Source organism: Nycticebus coucang, chromosome 10 (genome assembly GCF_027406575.1).
Source record: "Nycticebus coucang isolate mNycCou1 chromosome 10, mNycCou1.pri, whole genome shotgun sequence".
NCBI classification, from domain to species: domain Eukaryota; kingdom Metazoa; phylum Chordata; class Mammalia; order Primates; family Lorisidae; genus Nycticebus; species Nycticebus coucang.
In genome coordinates, this window is record NC_069789.1 from 81,386,335 (window position 1) to 81,409,920 (window position 23,586).

The 23,586-nt window shown below is 36.6% G+C and overlaps 1 protein-coding gene across 1 annotated transcript in view; it reads right to left on the reverse strand.

The window, feature by feature from the left end:
- Positions 1 to 23,586, reverse strand: part of XPR1 (xenotropic and polytropic retrovirus receptor 1) — a 269,974-nt gene that overhangs the window by 185,346 nt on the left and 61,042 nt on the right. The window lies entirely within an intron of this gene.

Consider the following 23,586-nt stretch of genomic DNA (forward strand, 5'->3'; position numbering starts at 1 on the left):
TAGCTTTACTACTTAATTGCAATATTCCCTTAGGAAAGCTTTGTACTCTTTGAACCTTAGGCCTCTTAACTCTGAATTGACATACTTACTTCAATACTATGGTGAGAATTAAATGAGGTAATACATGTGAAATATTTAGCATACTGCCTGGCATAAAGTATTCAATGAATGTTTGTGGTTGTGTCTGTTTCTCATCAGTCAGCATTTCTCAAAGTCTTGTTTGTTCACTAACCTCCATGGGGTCCCTCAGATTGTTCACATAGTAATACTGAGACTTTGTCTTTTTTTTACCTCATTTTCTCATGTGTGTTAGTTACATGGAGTTTTCCAGAGGCTGGCAGAAGCAGATGCAAGGATCTATTTTCCTGTTACACCAGATACAGAAGAGATTTGTAAAAATATAAAATAATGCCATTCTTTTCTCCATTTGAGGGGAAGGGGAATAGTTACTTTTGCAAAATTAATTTTGTGTTAACATATGATTTTTTGTTTCACTAAAATAGATTGGTAAATATTTTTAAATGTTTTGATTTCTAATATAATAAAGAACAAGAAATAATACAGAGGAACTACAACATAGAATGTCTGAAGAGATTACATTGTTAACAGTGTTTCTGTGTAGCAAAAGTATTTACATGTAAAATGTATTCGTGGGCAATTCTGAAGGAAATTTAGGCTTTAAGAAGATATGAATGATTTAAGAGAAAGTCTCAGGGGCAGCTGATACGAATGAAAAAGTAACACTGGTAAATAGTGGGAGTAAGAAAAGGGAATTGTTTATAAGGGGGAGGGAGTGGCAAAAAATACAGTGGGCTACAAGCTGTAGACAGTGAGAAAGGAGACCATAAACTGATGTTCAGATGTAAAGACTTGAAAGTAATATGTAACTACTAAGAGGAACTCTACCAGAAATAGACAGAGAGGATCACTGGGCGATATTTATCCTCAAAGTCAACACTTTTCTAACTTTATTGTCCATATGTATCACCTAGGATTTTGTTAAAAGGCATATTCTGTCTGACTCACTGATTCGGAAAGTGGGGGTTGGGATTCTGCTTTTCTAATAAGCTCCTAGAGGCTACTGAAACTTTCAGCATCACTTAATGACCCATGTATACACATTAGAGTTTGAGAAGCATTGCTACAAGTCATTGTTTCACAAGTAAGATAGTGAAAACCCAGAAAATTTAGTTGATTTGCTCAGGGTTCCATAGCTTAACCTGGATTAGAATACAGGTGTCCTCACACCAGCCTAGCACATGTTTCCCTAATGTCAGAAAAGATGAGATGTCAAAATTAGGAATTACAGTAATCATGAAATTAATTTCAAGTTCTTGGCTTTATTTTCCAAAAGATTTATAGAGAAATGTTTTTGATTAACTTGTCTCAGTAAGTTAGTAAAACTGTATGTACTGAGCCTATGTATTATATATATCATAAAATAAATATGACATGGATACGGCACCCAAGAAGCTTACTATTTAGAAGAAGTGTTAAGGCCACGTGCAGTGGCTTATGCCTGTAATCCCAGCACTTGGGAGGCCAAGGTGGGTGGATGGCCTGAGCTCACAGGTTCGAGACCAACCTGAGCCACAGTGAGACCTCATCTCTAAAAATAGCCAGGCCTTGTGGCGGGCACCTGTAGTCCCACCTACTTGGGAGGCTGAGGCAAGAGAATCACTTAAGCCCTGGAGTTGGAGGTTGCTGTGAACTATAACGCCACGGCATGCTACCAAGGGCAACAAAGTGAAACACTGTCTCAAAAATAAATAAATAAATAAATAAATAAATAAATAAATAGAAGAAGTGTTAAGATTTACATGAATAATTTTAAAATAAATTTAAATTTAAATATATTTTATGGGCCCCTAAAATATCCTGGGCCCAAGGTACTATGCTAACTGTGCTTCCTGGATAAGTTGGCCCTACTTCAAGGCCCTGTCAAAAGTCACCTCTTCTAGATAGTCTTTGATCTCCTCCCAAACTTGCCTCATGTCAGAATGACACCTTATTACTCTCATAACACGTAGTTCTCTTTTCCCTTATAACATGGATCTCAGTGAATTATTAGACACTTAAAGAATCTTCTCCCTATCAGAATCATGGCTTTCTCTCTCTCTCTCTCTCTTTTTTTCAAGATGATCCTCTCACCTTCAGAAATAGGGACATGTATCAACTAAGTATTAACACATGTAAAAGAAAACTCACTCTTCTTCATCCTTGTTTACAGAAGGGTAAAATAGGAACTGAAAGGACTGATAAGCACTAATGGTCGTACATACAATCCAAAAAGAAAGCAGTTTCAGCCAATGTAATGTAAAATTAAGACATAGCCAAATGTCTCAAGAGGCAAACTAACTTCTTCTAGTAAATGAAGTATCTAGATTATCCTTCAGTGAGTTGTTAATTCAATATAATAAAAAACATTAAGAAGTATAGAAAAATTAAGATTGCTTTAGATGACAAGAGCATAGCGGATATAGAACAGAGAAGAGGTTCCCAAAGGTGCTGAAGATATATAATAAGATAAACGGATGAGACTATTTTACCACCAATATCTTTCTGAAAATGACTATATTATGTCATCCACCAGATAGAAATATGTTCTCCAGAGGCAGGGGCTCTCAAAAAGAAATAAAATGAAAGTAGTTCCTGATGGAAGGAAGAAATTAAAAGTAGTTCTTTACTTTGATCAGAGAAAACAACCACCATACATAGGTTGACTGAAAGAATTTCATTTGGTACTGTTTGTGTTGGTGCCTTTTGTGGCAAAAAGGCTCTAGTACAATAATTGGCATATAAACCCTAAAGTTAGCTATGTAATTAACATAATAATGGTTTTAAATCTCACACATACATGCACATGCTAAATTTCATAAGTTTTTTTTTTTTTTTTTTTTTTGGCCAGGGCTGGGTTTGAACCCGCCACCTCTGGCATATGGGACCGGCACCCTACTCCTTGAGCCACCAGCGCCGCCCGATTTCATAAGTTTTTTAAGTTGTAAAGTTTTTGTTATGTAATATTGCAAATAGGTACTTTGTGATTTTACCATAATTTTGGAAATATAGAATTATAATATGGAAATCACTTGTCAGCCTTTTGGTTAATATCAAGTGTGGAATATAATATGGAAAGTTTCAACATGTGTAAATGCTTCTATGTTTCTACACAGTTTGACTCCATAAAAAACTCTTACCAAAAAAAAGCCAAAACTTGGAACAGGGGAGTGTTTAGAATTTGTATGCTCTTAAAGAGGATGCAGAGGGACTTTACCTAACAATTGCAATCAGTGTAACCTGGCTTATTGTACCCTCAATGAATCCCCAACAATAAAAAAAAAAAAAAAAATGAGAAAAAAGAATAGTCTTTAAAATTTTTCACTGAGAAAGCTGTATGATTTATCAAATACAAAATTACAGAGGATACTCTCTATATATCCACATAATTATTTGGGTTTTTTTAATTACAAAAAGTGATGATAAAATGAAATGCATTCAAATTAAAGGTCCTGGGGGAAGATACATGCTAAATCTACTGATCTGTGTAAACATACCACCTGTCCAAAACACACTAGTCTATAAATAATTATTGCTCTTCCCATCCCCAAAATGGAAACATCATTTCAGGAGGAAAGCAAAGCAAGACAGACATCTATATTAACTTGAAAAACAGTCTTAACTCTTATTTTGGGATCAGCATTCTGATGGTCAAACGTTTAGCTTTCTTAGGCAAGATTTTTTTCAGAAGAACACTCACATCCCAGGTTAATAACTTTAACTTATCAGTTAAAAACAAAATGTTACACATCAGATCATTTTACACCACAGGCCACTATGAAAGGCAATCGCCTTTCTCAACTAATTTCTACAGTTTCATTTATTCCTTTCTTAAAATGAAAGTTCTAGATGGGGTGGCACCTGTGGCTCAGTGAGTAGGGCGCCGGCCCCATATACAAAGGGTAGGTGGGTTCGAACCTGGCCCCAAACTGCAACAAAAAAATAGCTGGGTGTTGTGTCGGGCGCCTACAGCCCCAGCTACTCGGGAGGCTGAGGCAAGAGAATCGCCTAAGCCCAAGAGCTGGAGGTTGCTGTGAGCCGTGATGCTATGGCACTCTACCACTCTACTTTACTCTATTAAAAAAAAGTAAGTTCTAAATGAAATCGAAACATACAAACAAATATATAAATTAACGTAACATTTTTAAATGCTTCTAGATTACAGTTTAACTCTCTTCCCTAAACTTTTCTATGTAAATACTCATTGTATACAGCTGACCCTTCAACAATGAAGAGTTTAGGGGCACTGAGCCCTGCACAGTCAAAAATCTACATGTAACTTTTGACCCAAAAACTTAACTACTAAGAAGCCTTATCAGTAGCATGAACATCAACACATACTTTATACATTATATATATTATATATAGTATTCTTACAATAAACTAGAGAAAAGTGTTATTAAGAAAATTATCCAAAGAAGAAGTGGATTATCATAAAGGTCTTCATCCTCATCATCTTCATGTCCAGTATGCTGAGGAGTAGGAGGGAGAGTAAAGAGGAGGGGTTGGTCTTGCTGTCTAGCAATGGAAAAAGTGGAAGAATCTATAAGTAGACCTACATGGTTCAAAACCTGTGTTGTTCAAGAGTCAACTGTATAACAAAATATAGACCCTAATACCATGTCTTAGAAAGTCACATATTACACACGTATTAAGACAGTGACTTTCAAATTAACACACATAACCAGGGGCAAAATAATAGTTTAAACCCCTGCTTAAATCCAAGGCAGGCACAATTGCTTTCTCTCATCCCTCTCAAAAACCTAAGTGATACACCAAACCAATTAAAACAACTACCTCAGTCAACCACTGTCTGTCAAAGCCAACATTCTCAGACTTATTGGATAAATGTTAACAAGTTGTAAAAAAGAAAAACATGGGATGATAAATTTATCTAAAACACTGACATGTTACAATCCATATTTCTTCAGTGTCAGGGCAGAACAGAAGGATACCCTTCTAAATTTGAGTAACTCTAACCACAATAGGCCCTGATTTTACCCCCTCATCAAGTCTATCTTTTAAATATTCTGATATGGATGGTATAACTGACTAAGGCACACTGGAAAGGCAAACTCTTATAAAATAGCATATATAAAATTTGATTTACTAGCTAGTACAACAAAAGGCAATAACATCCTAAGTTCATAGTTTAACAAACTTAAATATGAAACAAAATCCCCTAAGGAGCTTCTTAAAACACAGACAGCCAGGCTCCACCCCATAGTTTCTGATTTAGCAGATCTTAAGTAAGATGCAAGAATTAACATTTCTAGCAAGTGCTCAGGTAATATTAATGCTGTTAGTTCAAGGACCACACTTTGAAAATCTAATAATATGTTATAATATGCAACCATAATTCATCAAGTTATAAATGTTACTGTATGCCAAATGTATTCAAATTTCTTTTATTAGATGATAGCTAATTTCCAAGGCCCATTTCCTCAAATCTTTCATGCTATACCTCCACCAAAAAAGAAAAGCTTCAAAAAAGCTAAGGGTCTATCGCATCACCAACTGCTTTAAGATAACGAAATTTTAAAGACCAGAAACTCTAGCCTATCTCAATATACTATATTTGCCATTCCTCATTAATCAAGTTTATTCTCCAAGACATTCTGCTTTGGCTTAGTTTATTATTGCTTTTTTCACAAATTAACAAAAAATTTTGGGCAGCGCCTTTGCCTCAAAGAGTAGGGTGCTGGCCCCATATACTGCAGGTGATGGGTTCAAACCCGGCCCTGGCCAAAAACTGCAACCACAACAACAAAAAAGAAATAAAAATAAAAAATAAAAATTTTTACTCGAAAAACTATGTTTAGGAATCTAGTGAGAATACAATAAATAATTCTGCAAAGAAGCAATATTGTAAATGGTGAGTGAGCTTCAGGATTGCTACTGGTCTGGGGACTAAATATACAATTGTACAGTGCCAAAGGAATATATAACCACCTTTTATAATAATGTTCCTATGAAAAAATGTGTTACGTATGCCAAACTATTGATAGGATACTTCTGGGATTTAGGATCTTGTCAGGTTTAGGATGGCCTACCCTTTACTTCCCACTACTTTCAGTTCCACATGGACTATACCTTTTTAAGATTCCTTCTTCGGTTTTAACTAATCACCATAGTATCTTTCACAAAGGGTCTCTGCGGAAATGAATGTTTTACTTGGGAGTACGAACTCTTCTCTGTCTAGAAAGCATCAGAGCTATTTCTCCCCTACTGACTGGAAAAAAAACTGAATGAAACAAGCTTTGTCCCTAAGGTGTCATCACTACAACTTTTTGAAAGTTGAAACTGTGACAAACACACCCTTTTTAAAATCAGTATTATTGACCTTAAGGAAAAAGCTGAGGCAGAAAATGTAATTTTAAGGAGTTTACTTAAACCTAAGTGAGGACAGTTGCCTGTGAAACACTTCCAACTAGCCTTCTGAAGTGCTCTGTTCCAGCTTTGGTATAAGTAGGTTTTTAAAGGCAACAAAGGACACTGAGCCAATTCAAAGGTGTTCGACAGAAACTCTCATTGGTTTACAGAAATAACATCGATTAATCACAGGTGATACATTGTTGAACTACAGGACATGAGTTATGATGTCCAATGTATCACACTTTTAAGGTTAATTCATGGCTACTTGGCATTAGTAATTTTAAAGTCTACATAGTAAGTGGCTTCAAGGGGTGACTACTTAGCTCAAGGGGGGCATGACACATGATTGCTACTCCATTTCAACACCTGATCATTTATTTAAAGGAGGCTCATATTGTCAGATAAAAAGTTTCTATTATTTCTCAATACAATATCTTTGGTTTAGTTAACTATCTTTTTCCCTTTTCATAATTCTTGAAAGATAATCTAATAAACTTTATTACCATTTTTAAAAAGTATCTCCTTTCCTACCTCTTAACACTTATTCTCCCTCCCCTTTCACAGAACTACTTGTTATAAACCACATTAAATACTTTGGCTCTACTGATCCCTAAAAAATAAAATATTAGAAATATATGGTCACTGCCCATAGCTCAGTGGTCACAGGTTTGAGACCAGCCTGAGCCAGGGCAAGACCTCACCTCTAAAAATAGCTTGGCATTCTGGCGGGCGCCTGTAGTCCCAGCTACTGGAGAGGCTGAGGCAAGAGAATCGCTTGAGCCCAAGAGCTTGAGGTGGCTATGAGCCTCAATGCCACAGAACTCTACTGAAAATGACAAAGTAAGACTCTGTCTCTAAATAAATAAACAAACAAATAAATAGTTCTACTGGGGAAGTGTTTTAAAAGTAATAATTTGTATAAGAATTAATAATTCAAGAATGTATTTTATTATCTCCAGCATTAAAGCATGTAATATTGGACAGCGCCTGTGGCTCAGTGAGTGGGGCACCGGCCCCATATACCGAGGGTGGTAGATTCAAACCCGGCCCCGGCCGAACCGCAACAAAAAAATAGCCGGGGCGTTGTGGCAGGCGCCTGTAGTCCCAGCTACTTGGGAGGCTGAGGCAAAAGAATCACCTAAGCCCCCAGGAGTTGGAGGTTGCTGTGAGCTGTGACACCTTTATCGAGGGCAATAAAGTGAGACTCTGTCTCTACAAAAAAAAAAAACATGCAATATTTATCAGCTTCTAGAAAAATACAAATGTTAAAAATCTGCCATCATAAAATCATGGATTAGATAACGGGTAAACAGTTCAGAGTTAACTATGATAATATAAAGCATAATCTCACAGCCAAACAAATGACTGCTGATACAATTTTATAAAAGTTAACAAAATCTGATACAGTACAAGTCTAGTAGAAACATTTTATCCTGAGAGAAAGATTGCAAGTATAAAACTAAAGCTGCCGCTATAAATACAGCAGAAACATGCTTAGGCTGGCAGCCATAAAAGGAAAGAATATAATCTGGTAGAGTCACCTGAAGACAGTCTAATTCTATAATCAAGAGGAAAGGAAAGTAGTAACACATAATTATTCCGTATTCACACAGGCAATGGGCACTCCCTAAATTTTGGTTCTAATTACAACTGACCCAAGGAGACCTACTGCTGATGGTTTCTACACATGGGCATTTATTGTGGTAAAATGGCTAAGTCTTTGGGACATAGAGGGTAATAAAAAGATGTACTCTAAGAACCAAAAGTGATTAAAGGCACAAAATTATTGAAGTTCTATTCTAAGTCGATAGAAAATTCTTAAGATGATACATTTAGGGAATTATATTCAGGAATTATTCTCATCTATATTTGATGTGTCCCCTACACAAGGAATGTGTGCTATTACTTGCCCCTCATTGTAACCTTGGTTTATACAGTATCCTCCAATAAACTGTGTTGTGATCTGGAGATACATTTCTGGAATTGTATCTGAGGAATTTTACAGTTTACTCCCATAATTTCTTCATGGTGACCCCAGGCCAAAAGAAATAATACTTGTATTTGTTTCTAGATGTCTGTGTCTTTATTTTTGCACCAATACCATGCTATTTTGATCACTATGGCCTTGTAGTACAGCCTAAAGTCTGGTAGGCTAATGTCCCCGGCCTTGTGTTCATTGCCTTAGCTATACGTGGTTTTTTCCAGTTGCATACAAAACGGAGAATTGTTTTTTCCGAGTCTTGAAAGTATGTTGGCATTTTAGTACACTGAGTTAAAGAATTCCTATTCAATATATGGTGCTGGGAGAACTGCATATCCACATATAAAAGACTGAAACTGAACCTGCACCTTTCTCCACTCACAAAAATTGATTCGAGATCGATAAAAGACCTAAATTTAAGGCATGAAACAATAAAAATCCTTAAAGAAAGCATGGGAAAAACACTTGAAAATACCAGCCTGAGGAAAGACTTTATGAGAAAGACTTCTGTGGCCACTGCAACAACAACAAAAAGAAACAAATGGGACTTTATTAAACTGAAAAGCTTATGTAGCTAAGGAGACAACAACCAAAGCAAATAGACAACCTACACAATGGGAAAGGGTATTTACATATTTTGAATTGGGCAAAAGCTTGATAATGCCTTGGCACCTGTAGTACAGTGGTTACAGCGTCAGCCACATACACCAAGGCTGGTGGGTTCAAACCCAGCCAGGGCCTACTAAACAACAATGACAACTTCAATGAAAAAAGAATAGCTGGGAGTTGTGGCAGGCGCCTGTAGTCCCAGCTACTTGGGAGGCTCAGGCAAGAGAATCACTTAACCCAAGAGTTTGAGGTTGCTGTGAGTTGTGACACCACAGCACTCTACAGAGGACAATATAATGAGACTCTGTCTCAAAAGAGAAAAAAAAAAGCTTGATATCTAGGATCTACAGAGAACTCAAATTAATCAACATGAAAAAAGCCAACAATCCCATATATCAGTGGTTCTCAACCTGTGGCTCATGACCCACAGAAAATGTATTAAAGGGCTGTGGCATTAGGAAGGTTGAGAACCACTGTCTTGTAGTAATGGACAAGAGAGATGAATAGAACCTTCTCTAAAGAAAACAGATGAATGGCTAACATATGAAAAAATGCCCATTGTCCCTAACTGTTAGAGAAATGCAAATCAAAACCACCCTGAGATACCATCTAACCCCAGTGAGGAAGCTCCACATTACAGAATCTCAAAACTGCAGATGCTGGAATGGATGTGGAGAAAAGAAACACTTTTACACTGCTGGTAGACTGCAAACTAATACAACCCTTTTGGAAGGAAGTATGAAGAACCCTCAAAGAACTCAACCTGGACCTCCCATTTGATCCTGCAATCCCATTACTGGGCATCTACCCAGAAGAGAAAAAATCCTTTTACCATAAGGACACTTGTACTAGACTATTTATCGTAGCTCAATTTACAATTGCCAAAATGTAGAAACAGCCTAAATGCCCACCAAGACAGGAATGGATTAACAAGCTGTGGTAAATGTATATACGATGGAATACTATTCAGCCATTAAAAAAGATGGAGACTTTACATCTTTTGTATTAACCTGGATGAAAGTGGTACACATTACTCTTAGTGAAGCATCCTATGTACTCAATTCAGATATGAGGACAATTAATGCCCTAGTACACAGTGGAGGATGGGGGAAAGGGAGGGCAGAAAGAGGGAAGAAAGGAGGTGGGAGAGGGGTCACAGTGTATGACACACCTTTTGGGGGCAGGACACAATTATAAGAGGGACTTTACCTAACAAATGCAATCAATGTACCCTTGATGAATCTCTAACAATAAAGAAAAAAAGAAAAAAGAAAGAACACGTCTGTTTAGTAGGTAGTTAGGCCCTAACAGTTTAATAAATATTTATGTCCTGTTAGGCACTGCACAACTTCTCAAAATTGGAAATCACATTAGAGACCACCACCCTCATTTCCTGATTCTACTGGTTTTCATATAGTATTTACATTTTATCTCAGAAACCATTAAAAATCCTTCTTCACAAATATATAACGTTAAAAGGAACGTAGTGAAATCTAACATCAAAATTGTTAACTACCTTGACCTAGTACAGTGGCTTGAGTAGTTTGACATATGTTTCCAAAAGATATCAAGCAAAGCTCTATTTCCCTAAAAAATATAAAATATCCCATTGTTACTTCTGTGGCAACCCAGGGCCATCGCTGTGTGCAGTTTGGCATCTCAGGTATAGAAGTGATCAGCAATGTCTCTGTTCTGTGGAAGAACAAGTGAAAGGCACAGTGACAAAGACTGCATGAGTAACAGATACGTGCAAAGGAGAGAAAAGGAGTAAGTGACAGAACAAAGGCAAAGGTAAGACAAAGAGCATGGAGGGAGGGCAAAAGTGAGCAGCAATAAGAGTTTGAACATAGCAGAAAAACAATAAACCAAACAAGACAAAGAGGGCCTTGACAAAGACAAGCCAGAAACAGACAGATGGTCAGGGAGAGACAGCAGCACAGGGAAAGACAGAAAGATGAACAGGTAGAGACAGAACGATGAAGACATGGAGAGACAGAGTAAAAGACAGGGATGGGGAGAAACAGACCAACCAACCCTCAAGGAGGAGAAGACAATGATTGTGTAGGGAGAAAGACAGACTGAAACAGATGGACAAATAAAGCAGACACAGGACAGACAGAGAATCCAACAAAGATGAGACAGTATTAGGAAGACAAGGAGCAATAAAGGGGGAAAGAGTGACTCGGAGAGAGAAGGAGGAACTGTCAGGGAGAGAGAAAGATAGGCAAGGACAGAGAAAGGGCAAGCCAAAGGGAGAAAGACTAAGAGACAGAGAGGCAGTGAGCACACATGAGAGAAGGGGAAAGGAAAGGAGACTGAATGAAAGAATGGAACTCAGGGAGAGTGGAAGGGGAAGGGAAAAGAAGCTTCCCCTCACTTCACCTCCACCATAAGGAACAGGGATTGCATTTATCAACTAATTACTTTAAGCATGATCTCTACAGTCTACTACTGCATGATAAAGAACTATGAATCAGGGCGGTGCCTGTGGCTCAATGAGTAGGGCGCCGGCCCCATATGCCGAGGGTGGCGGGTTCAAACCCAGCCCCGGCCAAACTGCAACAAAAAAATAGCCGGGTGTTGTGGTGGGCGCCTGTAGTCCCAGCTGCTCGGGAGGCTGAGGCAAGAGAATCGCTTAAGCCCAGGAGTTGGAGGTTGCTGTGAGCCGTGTGACGCCACAGCACTCTACGAGGGCAGTAAAGTGAGACTCTGTCTCTACCAAAAAAAAAAAAAACAAAAAAAAAGAACTATGAATCATCACAATCATTATCAATGACACTGAGCTCTGTATACATACCAGGGGGTTTCTGGCCAGAGGGGAGACACACTCTGTCTGCTTACTATTAGCAAATATAATCTACACTCTCTTTAGAAAGCATTTCATAGAGCTCTGGGAGTTCCAAGGCTCTCTACTTGAAGCATCCATATAATGTGTCAATAATTGGTTTTCTCTAGAAAGATTATAACCACATAAAATTACATAAGAACTAATTTTAAAAGAGGAAAGTATTAAATTCTAATGCATTTTATTTTCAGTTATGTATACCAGTTACACATTCCTTTTCAATGTGTTACGAGACCAGCATTAATTTAGCTTTTAAGGTTTTTTTAAGCTTCTTATTAAAATTTCAAAAGTAATAAAGCAGTAGTAGAGGGAATAATATAAAATCCAACATGCCCGATGCCCAGCTTCAACAATTACTGACATTTTTGCCAAATCATCATCGCATCTTAGGCATAAGAAATAAAACTCTAATATACTTTGAACTTACTTCTTCATTGTTTCATAAATTTTTAAAATGGATTTTAATTTAAACATATTGGACTTTAATTACTGCTAACCACTATGAAATGATCACACAAGTGTTTAGTGTTTCCAGAATTAGGACCTCTGTTCACAGATTCAATAAATCTCTATCTATGCATTTCCTTGGTATCTATATATATCCCAGCTTTTCTATTTATTTTATAAATGCAGCTAATTCGAAGTCTGTTCCAGGAAAATAAAGTATTGTTATTAAATGGTCAAAATCATTTTGTAACATGAAGTTGGAAAATCCTTTACGGTTTATTAAATCCAGTGATTCTCGAACTTTGCTGCATGGTGTAATGACCTGAGGAGTTTTAAAACATATCAGCACCCAAGTACCGAGACTTTCATTTAGTCAGTTTAGGATGCATAGAGTTTTTTATTAATGTTACCCAGATGATTCAATTCTACAACCACAGTTATAAATTATTGATCTCTTCCATCTTCCCGCCAAATGCAAAAATTCTCTCCAATATCCCTGTATATAGCAGCTACCTTACATGCAATTCCAACACTCACTATATCCATTAATTTACTTTGGGGGCAATTTTAACCACCTTAATGTTTTAATAAGCAGAATTTGCCACTTCACACCCACTGATACAAATTCCATTTTATGTGGCCATATAAAATGATTCTAATTCTTGTTTATTACCAGAGCCATGAAGTATACTCGGTCTCTACATTAAACTTGTCTTCAACTATTCCCTTAACAGCAATTTTCAAGCTGAAGTTAAGGGTCATTTGAAGTAAAGGCTCATTTCTAGAAAAGCTCACGGCACCTATAACTCATACCCACTACTAGAGAAAAAGACAATCCGATCAATGCTCTGCATATTAGTACTAACACTTTTTTGTTCCATAAAACATAATACACAGCATTAATTTTTTAAAAAGTTATATCTTACTGCTGGCTCCTACAAAAGAAACAGATAAATCTCTAGATATTTTTTATATTACTTGTAATCATTCTAAAATTCTTCTGTAAGTTTTATAAACTTCACTTCTATTCAATCCTATTAAGTCTAATTAAGCTGAGTGTGGTGGCTCGTGCCTGTCATCCCAGCACTTTGGCAGGCTAAGTAAGACAGGAGGATCACTTGAGACCAGGAGTTCAAGACCAGCCTGGGCTACACAGGGAGCCCATCTCTAGAAAAGAAACCTTTTAAATTAGCCTGGGTTGGGGGCACATGCCTGTTGTCCCCAAGTTACTGTGGAAGCTGAGGTGGGAGCATCACTTGAGCCCAGGAGTTCAATGCTGCAGTGAGCTATGATTACACCACTGCGTACAAAGCAAGACCCTGCCTCTTAAAAAAATTTTATTTTTAATTAGTAGTATGCTGGTAAATGTTACCCACAGTGGTAGGCAGATTTAATCATTTCAATAGTTTTCATATTCCCATCATGGCCAATTTCAAGCTACCAATACTGAACATAGGGTTGAGCAAAGACAACAATCAAAATATATTTTGAAAATAACATTTCACAAATTCTGAAGTAATAGGAATAGACTGGTCATCCAGATATTTGTATATTTTCAACAATTAATTCCCATATGGTTCTCGGTTCATAATCAGATAAAAACATTTTTGGCTGTCACAAATTTGTCAATATTCTTTGGTTATAAGTTATTCAATCAGCTATGAGTCTCCCTAACTACATTATCATTCATCGCATATATTTTCATCCTACACAACCATAGCATGACAGGTTTAAAAAAATATCTTCTCCAAATTTTATGCCCATGACATTCTCCTATTCAATTAAGAGAACAAACTTCAAAACAAAATTAGGTAAGTCTGGTACAACTTGCTTTCGTGAACCCAATATGAGCTCCTAGAATAGTGGTTCTCAACCTACAGGTCGCAACCCACATGAACTGTATTAAAGGGTCGTGGCATTAAGAAGGTTAATAACCACTGTCCTCGGTCCTCCTTTCTTTCATCCCTTTTTTGCTCTTCAACCTTCTCACCCTTCTGGTCCTGTAACCCTTATTCCACAGGCACGAGAACTTAAAGAGCAAGAGGAAGTGAAAGGAAAATTAGGGCAAGGAAACAGATAAAAGAAATCACCCATGAGGAAGAAACAGCAGAAAACTCCAGGCAACATGAAGAACCAGTCCAGAACAACCCCGCCAAGGGACCATGAGGTAGCTACTGCAGAGGATTCCACCTATAAAGAAATGTTAGGAATGACAGAAAGGGAATTTAGAATACACAGGTTGAAAACAATGAAAGAAATAATGGAAACAAATAAGGAAACTGCTAATAAAGTGGAAAATAACCAAAAGGAAATCCAAAAACAGAATCAAATCAGAGATGAACGATATGAAGAATATAAAAAGGATATAGCAGAGCTGAAGGAAATGAAACAGTCAATCAGGGAACTTAAAGATGCAATGGAAAGTATCACCAACAGGTTACACCATGCAGAAGAAAGAATTTCAGAGGTAGAAGACAAAGTTTTTGAGATAACTCAGATAGTAAAAGAGGCAGAAAAGAAGAGAGAGAAAGCAGAACGTTCACTGTCAGAATTATGGGACTTTATGAAGCATTCCAACATACGCGTTATAGGAATTCCACAAGGGGAAGAAGAATGCCCCAGAGGAATGGAAGCCATACTAGAGAATACTATAAAAGAAAATTTCCCAAATATCACCAAAGATTCTGACACACTGCTTTCAGAGGGCTATCGGACCCCAGGTCGCCTCAACTCTAACCGAGCTTCTCCAAGACACATTGTGATGAACCTGTCCAAAGTCAAGACAAAAGAAAAGATTCTGCAAGCTGCCAGGAGTAAGTGCCAGTTGACCTACAGGGGCAAATCCATCAGAGTGACCGCAGACTTCTCTAATGAAACTTTCCAAGCAAGAACACAATGGTCATCTACCTTTAATCTACTTAAACAGAACAATTTCCAGCCCAGAATTCTGTACCCTGCTAAGCTAAGCTTCAAAATTGACGGAGAAATCAAATCATTTATGAACATACAAACATTGAGGAAATTCGCCACAACAAGACCAGCTCTACAGGAAATACTTCAACCTGTTCTGCACACTGACCACCACAATGGATCAGCAGCAAAGTAAGAACTCAGAAATTAAAGGACAGAACCTAACCTCTACACTGATGCAAAAGATAAAACTAAGCAATGGACTCTCACAAAATAAGACGAATAGAATACTACCACACTTATCAATTATCTCAATAAATGTTAATGGCTTGAATTCCCCACTGAAGAGACATAGATTGGTTGACTGGATTAAAAAACACAAGCCATCCATTTGCTGTCTGCAAGAAACACACCTGGCTTCAAAAGACAAATTAAAGCTCCGAGTCAAGGGTTGGAAGACAATTTTTCAAGCAAATGGAATTCAGAAGAAAAGAGGAGTTGCAATCTTATTTTCAGATACATGTGGATTTAAAGCAACTAAAGTCAAAAAAGACAAAGATGGTCACTTTATATTGGTCAAGGGAAAAATACAACAAGAAGACATTTCAATTCTAAATATCTATGCACCCAATTTAAATGCTCCCAGATTCTTGAAACAGACCTTACTCAGTCTGAGCAATATGATATCTGATAATACCATCATAACAGGGGACCTTAACACTCCTCTTACAGAGCTGGACAGATCCTCTAAACACAAATTAAACAAGGATATAAGAGATTAAATGAGACCCTAGAACAACTGTGCTTGATAGACGCATATAGAACACTCCATCCCAAAGATAAAGAATATACATTCTTCTCATCACCCCATGGAACATTCTCCAAAATTGATCATATCCTGGGACACAAAACAAATATCAACAGAATCAAAAGAATTGAAATTTTACCTTGTATCTTCTCGGACCATAAGGCACTAAAGGTGGAACTCAACTCTAACAAAAATGCTCGACCCCACCCAAAGGCATGGAAACTAAACAATCTTCTGTTGAGTAACAGATGGGTGAAGGAAGAAATAAAATGGGAAATCATTAACTTCCTTGAGCATAACAACAATGAAGACACAAGCTACCAAAACCTGTGGGATACTGCAAAAGCAGTTTTGAGAGGAAAATTCATCACTTTAGATGCCTACATTCGAAAAAGAGAAAGAGAGCACATCAACAATCTCACAAGAGATCTTATGGAATTGGAAAAAGAAGAACAATCTAAGCCTAAACTCAGTAGAAGAAAAGAAATATCCAAAATCAAATCAGAGATCAATGAAATTGAAAACAAAAGAATCATTCAGAAAATTAATGAAACAAGGAGTTGGTTTTTTGAAAAAATAAATAAAACAGATAAACCATCGGCCAGACTAACGAGGAATAGAAAAGTAAAATCTCTAGTAACCTCAATCAGAAATGATAAAGGGGAAATAACAACTCATCCCACAGAGATACAAGAGATCATCTCTGAATACTACCAGAAACTCTATGCCCAGAAATTTGACAATGTGAAGGAAATGGATCAATATTTGGAATCACACCCTCTCCCTAGCCTCAGCCAGGAAGAAATAGAGCTCCTGAACAGACCAATTTCAAGCACTGAGATCAAAGAAACAATAAAAAATCTTCCAACCAAAAAATGCCCTGGTCCAGATGGCTTCACTCCAGAATTCTATCAAACCTTCAAGGAAGAACTTATTCCTGTACTGCAGAAATTACTCCAAAACACTGAGGAAGAAGGAATCTTCCCCAACACATTCTATGAAGCAAACATCACCCTGATACCAAAACCCAAACAAAAAGGAGAATTTCAGACCAATCTCACTCATGAATATAGATGCAAAAATTCTCAACAAAATCCTAGCCAATAGATTACAGCTTATCATCAAAAAAGTCATTCATCATGATCAAGTAGGCTTCATCCCAGGGATGCAAGGCTGGTTTAACATACGCAAGTTCATAAACGTTATCCACCATATTAAAAGAGGCAAAAATAAAGATCACATGATCCTCTCAATAGATGCAGAAAAAGCATTTCATAAAATCCAGCATCCTTTTCTAATTAGAACACTGAAGAGTTTAGGCATAGGTGGCACATTTCTAAAACTGATTGAAGCTATCTATGACAAACCCACAGCCAATATTTTACTGAATGGAGTAAAACTGAAAACTTTTCCTCTTACAACTGGAACCAGACAAGGTTGTCCTCTGTCACCTTTACTATTCAACATAGTGCTGGAAGTTCTAGCCAGTACAATTAGGCAAGACAAGGAAATAAAGGGAATCCAAATGGGAGCAGAGGAGGTCAAACTCTCCCTCTTTGCTGACGACATGATCTTATACTCAGAGAACCCCAAAGACTCAACCACAAGACTCCTAGAAGTCATCAAAAAATACAGTAATGTTTCAGGATATAAAATAAATGTCCACAAGTCAGTAGCCTTTGTGTACACCAATAACAGTCAAGATGAGAAGCTAATTAAGGACACAACTCCCTTCACCATAGTCTCAAAGAAAATGAAATACCTAGGAATATACCTTACGAAGGAGGTGAAGGACCTCTATAAAGAAAACTATGAAATCCTCAGAAAGGAAATAGCAGAGGATATTAACAAATGGAAGAACATACCATGCTCATGGATGGGAAGAATCAACATTGTTAAAATGTCTATACTTCCCAAAGCAATCTACCTATTCAATGCCATTCCTATCAAAATACCAACATCGTACTTTCAAGATTTGGAAAAAATGATTCTGCGTTTTGTATGGAACCTGAAAAAACCCCGTATAGCTAAGGCAGTTCTCTGTAACAAAAATAAAGCTGGGGGCATCAGCATACCAGATTTTAGTCTGTACTACAAAGCCATAGTGCTCAAGACAGCATGGTACTGGCACAAAAACAGAGACATAGACACTTGGAATCGAATTGAAAACCAAGAAATTAAACTAACATCTTACAACCACCTAATCTTTGATAAACCAAACAAGAACATACCTTGGGGGAAAGACTCCCTATTCAATAAATGGTGTTGGGAGAACTGGATGTCTACATGTAAAAGACTGAAACTGGACCCACACCTTTCCCCACTCACAAAAATTGATTCAAGATGGATAAAGGACTTAAACTTAAGGCATGAAACAATAAAAATCCTCAAAGAAAGCATAGGAAAAACACTGGAAGATATTGGCCTGGGGAAAGACTTCATGAAGAAGACTGCCATGGCAATTGCAACAACAACAAAAATAAACAAATGGGACTTCATTAAACTGAAAAGCTTCTGTACAGCTAAGGAGACAATAACCAAAGCAAAGAGACAACCTACACAATGGGAAAGGATATTTGCATATTTTCAATCAGACAAAAGCTTGATAACTAGGATCTATAGAGAACTCAAATTAATCCACATGAAAAAAGCCAACAATCCCTTATATCAATGGGCAAGAGACATGAATAGAACTTTCTCTAAAGACAACAGACGAATGGCTAACAAACACATGAAAAAATGTTCATCATCTCTATATATTAGAGAAATGGAAATCAAAACAACCCTGAGATATCATCTAACCCCAGTGAGAATGGCCCACATCACAAAATCTCAAAACTGCAGATGCTGGCGTGGATGTGGAGAGAAGGGAACACTTTTACACTGCTAGTGGGACTGCAAACTAGTACAACCTTTCTGGAAGGAAGTATGGAGAAACCTCAAAGCACTCAACCTAGACCTCCCATTTGATCCTGCAATCCCATTACTGGGCATCTACCCAGAAGGAAAGAAATCCTTGTATCATAAGGACACTTGTACTAAACTGTTTATTGCAGCTCAATTTACAATCGCCAAAATGTGGAAAGAGCCTAAATGCCCACCAACCCAGGAATGGATTAACAAGCTGTGGTATATGTATACCATGGAATACTATTCGGCCATTAAAAAAAATGGAGACTTTACATCCTTCGTATTAACCTGGATGGACGTGGAAGACATTATTCTTAGTAAAGCATCACAAGAACGGAGAAGAATGAATCCTATGTACTCAATTTTGATATGAGGACAATTAATGACAATTATGGTTATGGGGGGGGAACAGAAAGAGGGAAGGAGGGAGGTGGGTGGGGCCTTGGTGTATGTCACACTTTATAGGGGCAAGACATGATTGCAAGAGGAACTTTACCTAACAATTGCAATCAGTGTAACCTGGCTTATTGTACCCTCAATGAATCCCCAACAATAAAAAAAAAAAAAAAAAAACCAATACTAATATGTAGTACTTTGCTAAGATTAATAAAATTGATAAACGTTTATTCACATTTATTAGAAAAAAAGATAATAGGGCGGTGCCTGTGGCTCAGTCGGTAGGGCGCCGGCCCCATATACCGAGGGTGATGGGTTCAAACCCGGCCCCGGCCAAACTGCAACCAAAAAATAGCCGGGCGTTGTGGCAGGTGCCTGTAGTCCCAGCTACTTGGGAGGCTGAGGCAAGAGAATCGCTGAAGCCCAGGAGTTGGAGGTTGCTGTGAGCTATGTGAGGCCACGGCACTCTATTGAGGGCCATAAAGTGAGACTCTGTCTCCAAAAAAAAGAAAAAAAAAAAGAAAAGAAAAAAGATAATATACAAATTACCAATATCAAAGTGAAAGAGGAGATATAACTGCAGATCCTAGAAACATCAAAAAAAGTTATAAGACAATATTATATACAACTTTTGTAAATAAATACATCTATATCTATTCAAGAAATTGAGCTTATTGTAAAATAAAGAAAAAAAAAAAGAAAAGCCTTTTTATAAAGAAAACTAAAGGGCCACATGGTTCCACTCATGAATTTTATCTAAGATTTAAGGAAAAAAATAATACCACTTCTTTGCAAACTCTGCTACAACATAAGAGAGAAACAAGTCCCAACTCATCTTATGAGGCCAACAGTACTCTGATTCCACAAAACCAAAGATACACCAAAAAAGAAAACTGTAGGCCAATATGCCTCACAAGCACAGACTACACTTCACTATATTTTAGCAAATCTAATTCAGTAATAATAAAAAATTAATATATTATGACCAAGTGGGATTTATCACAGGAATGCAAGGTTAACAGTCCAAAAAAAAACCCAAAAAAATAATCTGCCATATTAGCAAAATAAAGAAGAAAAAAATATAGTAGAACTTGGCAGGTAGATCACCTAAGGGACTGTAACAAACAGGTCAACACACGGAGATGGTCACCATAAGGAAGTAGGCTACTGTATTGATACACACATGTACTGCATGTTTGTCTATAAAAATCTGGTCAACTTAAGGAGGTGATCAATGTAGGGGGTCAACCAACTACATTTTTATAAGCAAACATTCATTGCTTATAAAAATTTCTAAGTATAAAATAGGAAGAAGAAGTAACTTTCTCAATGTGATAAAGAGCATTAACAAACACTTAAAAGTTACCCATTCCTCTAGTATCTGGTACTGATCTGATATTATCTTCCAGGACTTCATAAAAAGAAACATATCACTTCTTCAGAGTGATATTCAGAAGGTACACAACAAAATTGAAAATGAGAGTAAGAGCAATAGCAATAACTATAACAAAATTAGAATTGTACTTGTTTTCATTTGCAAATTGCATCACTACCTTATTGTTCCTTGTTGTCTCACATCTTTTAAAGATGATCTGAGATTCTGAGACTAAAAGTGAGTCTGATTCCACTCTTATCTCCTAGGGCAAAAAGTTTGGGAGGCCAAGGGTAATTACTGGCCTTGGAGGGAAAAGGCCTATATCCATCAGGTGCTTTGCTGATCAACAAAATTAATGACATGATTAATTTAATCATAAATTAATGATTATTTAATCAACAGTTAAGTAATTGGCATTTGCTAAATCCTCAAAGCAAACCAAAGAGGCATAATAAAGTTTAAATTGCACTGCAGCCAGATTTAAGATTCAATAAGCTTATAATGTACTTGGGGAGACAGTTAACCATTTAAATAAATATGAGCTACTTTAAACTTCAAACACCAAAAAAAGAACCACTGGAAGTTCAACCTAATCTACTATATACATGCTACAAAAAAACTATACTTATTATTTGACATTTTTCAAAACTAGCTCACCCTCTTCATTCCTATTCCTTGGACACTATTGCCACTGGTACCTCATACTACTCTTTCACCTATCGCACTTCAAATTTTCTCCACAAAATAGTATGGAGAAAGATTATCTCACCCTTTTCCATGATTTTGTTTGTGTTTATAAATTATCTTCACTCAACATCTATCCAAATCTCCCTGTCCTTTTTCTCTATAACATGTCTACTCAATGCTGCTGGATGATCTTATCTGCCCCTACATGTTTAAGGACATACACGTGGGCATATCTTTCCAGATCTTTCTCTATAACAACCCAAGCTAAGGTGATGGTTTGCAGTTCTCCACACTTTTTTTTTTTTTTTTTTTTGAGACAGAGTCTCAAGCTATTGCCCTGGGTAGAGGGCCATGGCATCCTAGCTCACAGCAACCTCCAATTCTTGGGCTCAAGTGATCGTCTCCTCTCAGATTTTCTATTTTTAGTAGATGGAGTCTCGCTTTTGCTCAGGTTGCTCTCAAACTTGAGTTCAAGCAATCCACCCTCCTCGGCCTCCCTGAGTGCTAGGATTATAGGCATGAGCCACCACAACCAGCCAGTTCTCCACACTTTGACTATCATTTTATTTAAGGAGTAGTGAACTGATTGAGTGAGATGTGACCGAGTTGGCTACTCAACAGTATCCTGCAATTTTATTCAAATAATTTCTGTAATAGCCTATTTATTACATATCAGAACCCATATTAAATCACAATACAATGAAATCAAAGAATGAAAGAAAGCTCTACCTTTAAGGAATTCTTGGGTTATTAGAAGGAAACATCCAAGAAGAAAAAAAAAATTATAATAATATATCAGTACTATAAAAGAATTATCTATAAAGGTTTTATAAAAAGACAAATGAGGAAAGATCAGATTTACCTGGGTCTTAAAGGTATAGAAGTTTGCCTGGTGCATTTCAAGAAAAATAGCATTCCAAAAACACAGAAATAGCATGCTCAAAATAACAAAACAAAAGTAATTGGGGTTTATCCAGGGATTATAACTGAGGTGTTCACTACATTCAGTCTATATTAAAAGAGTATAGAAGCCAAAGACTAGAGAGCTGTGCTAAAAGGACAATTATTTTTATATAAATACAAACATGATAATAAAAAAGTATAAAAACAAAAGTTAATTTATAAATAACAAAATAATTTAACAAGTTCTACAAAAAGTTGAAAATTTGCTTAATTACATTTATCAACAGACAAGTTTTGTTTAGACGTATGGCACAAAGTGTTCTATTCTTTAATAGTCATTAACCAATTAATAGCACCAACAATGCTTCAGAAATTAACTTTATCTCAACGCATTTTCTTCCAAACACTTGCTCACTATTCACCAATATCTTACAAATTTGATACCATTCACTGAATCACCTAACTCCTATCTACTTTTACTTAAAATTCTCACATAAACCAACAAGTCATATAGCTCCTACAGGTCAAAGCTACCAAGAAACAACTATCATTAAGCAACATGCAGTGTACCCCCAAATTTCAATTACTTCTCAAAGACATAATTAAACTAAAAACAAAAGCAGTCATTGTAACAGACTCAGTGTTCCACATTTTATATAGTTGGAACTGTCTCATAAGGAAACAGATGTAGATACTTACGACATACAGTATTTTATCATAATGTTAAAACTAAACTACTGAAATTAAGAATGCCCAGAAAACAAAAGTTTTCAATAATTCATACTGAAAACATTTAACATACATTAGTATAACTATCTTAGTAAATGCAATATACATTGTATTTTATCTTTCTTACCACAGAAGCCAAGTAGAAAAAAATCAGCTGCCCAAGATTAACACAGGTTGCTAAGGTCCACTATTCGCTCCAAAATTAACTCCTCAAAGTAGCATATGTTTCCAAATTACTTCATATTACTTCCTCCAAGCTCTCAGACAAAACTCCCAGATCTAGTCTTTACATTAGATGTTAGAATGAAAGAAATCTTAGAATCATGCTTTGCATTGTTTGACGTTAAAGAATATAAAAATTATCCACACACATTTGAAAATTTCTACAATTCTGGGGCTATTTTTTTTAATTGCATAAAGAACTACTTTTTAAAAAGAAAATATATTTAGATTTCAAGCAAAAAAAAATGAAAGCTTAATTCTAAGAGGAAAAATATAATTTGAGAAGCCATATATGACAAAAATTTCAAATGAACCTTAACCATGTAAAGGAA